The following is a 4650-nucleotide window of genomic DNA, read 5'->3' as shown; positions in this document are numbered from 1 at the left end:
TCCCTCTTTCTCTGCCCCTCCTCCACTTCCTCTTCATATATATATATATATATATATATATATATATATATATACATATATATATATATATATATACACATATATATATATATGTGTGTGTGTGTGTGTGTGTAGTGTGTGTGTTTATACATATATATACATATATATTTATATATGTATGTATATATATATGTACACATATATATGTACATATATATACATATATGTGTGTGTATGTATACACACATACCATCTCAATTGATACAGAAAAAGTATTTAACAAAATTTAACATCCTTTCATAATAAAAACACTCAATAGACTAGGAATAGAAGAAAACTAGGTCAATATAATAAAAGCCATACATGAAAAGCTGAAGAACTTTAATGTTGAAGAACTGAAAGCTTTTATATAAGGCAAGGATAAGATAAGGATGCTCACTGTCACTGCTTCTATTCAATACAGTTCTACAAGTTCTATCCTGAGCAATTTGGCAAGAAAAAGAAATAAAAGACATCAAAATTGAAAGGAAAGATATACAATTATCTCTGTTTGCAGAGTATTGTAGGTATTATATGTTGAAACCCTTAAAGATTTCACCAAAAAAAAAAAAAAACAAAACACTGTCAGAACAAATGAATTCAGTGAAGTAGTAAAGTAGCAGGACTCAAAATCAACACAAAAAACTAGTTGTATTTCTATACACCAAGAATAAACAATTTGAAAAAAATTTAAAAAAAAGCTCAATTCAGAATAGTATCAAAAAGAATAAGTACTTAAGAATTTATCAAGGAGGTAAAAGACTTGCACAGTGATAACCACCAAACATTGCTAAAAGAGACTGAAGACCCAAATAAATGGAAACATATCTCATGTTCACGGATTGGAAGACTTAATATTGCTAAGATGTCAATACTACTAAAACAATCGGCAAATTCAATACAATCCCTATCAAAATCCCAATGATGATTTTTTTCAGAAATAAAAACTCCTACCATAAAATTCATATGGAATCTCAAGTGATCCTGCATGGCCTAAACTATCTTAAAAAAGAACAAACCTGGAGGGCCCACGCTTCTTGATTTCAAAACTTACTACAAAACTATAGTAACCAAAACAGTGTGGTACTGGCATAAACATATACATAATTACCAATAGAACAGAATAGAAAACCCAGAAATAAACTCTCAATATACAGTGAAATGAGTTTTGACAAGGATGCTAAGACCATTCAATGAGGAAAGGACAGTTTTTTCAACAAATGGTTCTGGGAATACTGGATATCCACATGCAAAAGAATGAAGCAGTACTCTTATCTAACAACACATACAAAAATAAACTCCAAGTGGGTCAAAGACATATATATAAGACCTAAAACTATAAACTCTTAGAAGAAAATATAGGGCAAAATTTCATGAGATTGGTATTGGCATTGCTTTCTTGGATATGACATAAAAGGCACAAGCATTGGGGCGCCTGGGTGGCGCAGTCGGTTAAGCGTCCGACTTCAGCCAGGTCACGATCTCGCGGTCCGTGAGTTCCAGCCCCGCGTCGGGCTCTGGGCTGATGGCTCAGAGCCTGGAGCCTGTTTCCGATTCTGTGTCTCCCTCTCTCTCTGCCCCTCACCTGTTCATGCTCTGTCTCTCTCTGTCCCAAAAATAAATAAACGTTGAAAAAAAAAAAAAATTAAAAAAAAAAAAAAAAAAAAAGGCACAAGCATTAAAATAAAATAGATTGAACTTTACGAAACTTTTTTTAAATTATGCATTAAAATACACTATCTACAAAATAAAAAGGCAGACCCCACAAGGGTAGAAAATATTTGCAAATCGTATATTTGGTAAAGGATATCCAAGGATATCCAGGATATATAGAGAACTACCAAAACTCAGCAATACCAAAAACCAACCAACCAACCAACCAAACAAACAAACAAACAAAAAACAGATCACTCTATTAAAAAAATGGCAAAGAGGGGCGCCTGGGTGGCGCAGTCAGTTAAGCGTCCGACTTCAGCCAGGTCACGATCTCGCGGTCCGTGAGTTCGAGCCCCGCGTCGGGCTCTGGGCTGATGGCTCAGAGCCTGGAGCCTGTTTCCGATTCTGTGTCTCCCTCTCTCTCTGCCCCTCCCCCGTTCATGCTCTGTCTCTCTCTGTCCCAAAAATAAATAAACGTTGAAAAAAAAATTTAAAAAAAAATGGCAAAGAAATTGAATAAAAACTTCTCGAAAGAGGCCAATAAGCACAACAATAGGATGTTCAACATCACTGAATATAAGGAAATGCAAGTCAAAACTAGAATGAGATTATTACCTCACACCCAATAAAATGGTTCCTGGGAAAACAAAAACAAAACAAAACAAAACAAAACAAAACAAAGAACAACAAATATTGGTGAGGATGTGTAGAATTGAAACCCCTGTGCACTGTTGGTAGGATGTACAATGGCACAACCACTGTGGAAAACAGTATGGTAGTTCCTCAAGAATTCAAATAGAATAGCCATATGATTCAGCATTTCCACCTTAGGGTATGTACCCAATAGAATTGAAAGTGGGATCTCAAAGAGATATATGTATACTCGTGTTTATAGGACCATTATTCACAAAAGCTAAACTGTGGAAGCAACCCACGTGTCCATCGGTGGATGGTTCTATAAGAGAATGCTATATATATACACACATATTATATATATATATATATATATATATATATACACACATATATACACATAATACATATATATGTACACATATATATGTATATGTACATGTATGTGTGTATATACATACATGTATATATGTATGAATGGACTATTATTCCACAATGGAATATTATTCCACAGTGGAATATTATTCAGCTTTGAAAATGAAGAATGTTCTGCAATATGTTACAACATGGATGAAACTTGAGGACATAATGCTAAGGGAAATAAGCCAGTCACAAAAAGGCAAACACTATATGATTCCACTATATGAGGTACTTAAGAGTAGTCAGAATCATACAGACAGAAAATATAAGGGTTGTTCCCAGAGACTAGGGAGAGGAGAAATAGGGAGTTATTGTTTAATGGTACAGAGGTTCAATTTTATAAGGTAAAAATACTATGGAAATGGGTGGTGGTGTCGGTAGCAGAACACTGTGAATGCATAGTACCATTGACTGTACACTTAAAAATGGTCAAGATGGTGGTGGGGGGCGCACCTGGGTGGTTCAGTTGGTTAAGCGCTGACTCTTGATTTAGGCTCAGGTTATGATCCCACAGTTCATGGGTTCAGGGGTTTGAGCCCGTGACGGGCTCTGTGTTGACAGCGCAGAGGCTGCTTGGGATTCTCTGTCTCCCTCTCTCTGTCTCTCCCTTGCTCTCTCTCATGTGCTCTCTCTCTCTCTCTCTCAAAATAAATAAACATTTTAAAAAATGGTCAAGATGGTATATTTTAGGTGACGTGTGTGTTTACAACAAAAAAATGTTTGTCTGGAATATCTTCTACACAAAGCAACATGAATAAACCTCACAAACTTACTGCTTAGTAAATTAAGCAAGCTAGCAACACATAAAGATTCCAATTATATAATGATCAAAGTAGGCAATGTAAACTATTGTATTTAAAAATTACTGTGTCTGTTGTAAAACAATAAAGAAATGTAAGGAAAAATGATTATAAATATTGTAAGTGAGATCGCTTCTTGGGTACAAAGAAGATAGGAAGAAGAAGGAGATCACCTTCATGGATGCTGGCAATGTCACTTTTGTTTTATTTTTTTTTATCTGATCGGTACTTCCATTGGTGGTTGCTTTATAATTTACTGCTCAGCTGTATGGACATTTCAATTTTCTTCAATTTTTCTGTATGTATGTTTGTCCTGGGTGGTCTCTTGGAAGTTCACCATCACTTTATGCTTTTCCAGAATTTATCAATGAGAAGTAATCTAACAAGATTTGTACACGAGGAAGAAAGAGGTGTCTCAGGCAGATACCGATATTAAGTTCACAGTTGGTTATCTGGATAACTGTTCACTTTTGTGGCCCAAACCACAAAATTTGTGAAGACTTCCCAAAGACCCTTGTAAATTGCAGCAACTTTTTAGAGAGTTATTAAGAGCCACCTGTCTTCACACCACTGGCTGAAATTGTTGGTAAGTGATTCCTCTCACCTTTGCTATTTTTGTAATATATAGTCTTCTACATTCTTGAAGAAACCTTGACTGATCTATATCTGTGTCTGTATCTGTACTGTCCATAGCTACATATATCAGGGTATTTATAAATTATATTTCATATTAAAGTATATGGAAATACTTGTAGCATGTTTTCTTTTTGAAAATCTTGACAATTACTGGGAGAGTGAAAAAGAGTAATTCATAGCCATGTGATCTTCTATATGGGCTTTCTTGTTATATTTTAATTATTTTTATGTATGTATAAATGTACATATGTATATATTTTTACTTAATTGTTTTAGCGTTAACTGGACAGACTGAATCTGAAATTCACTGATGCTTATTGCGTTTAAAATGCCTCTTTATATCTCTAAAAGACAAGGATAGCATGAATAACTGTGACCATGAAAATGTTAAAGCATAGATTCCTGAGATGGTTCTTCCAGGGAAGATATTTAATAGTGTGACACAAAAGGCACCATTACATTCATG

The sequence above is a fragment of the Felis catus genome, chromosome C1, assembly GCF_018350175.1.
Source record: "Felis catus isolate Fca126 chromosome C1, F.catus_Fca126_mat1.0, whole genome shotgun sequence".
NCBI classification, from domain to species: domain Eukaryota; kingdom Metazoa; phylum Chordata; class Mammalia; order Carnivora; family Felidae; genus Felis; species Felis catus.
This window is presented reverse-complemented; position numbering follows the sequence as displayed.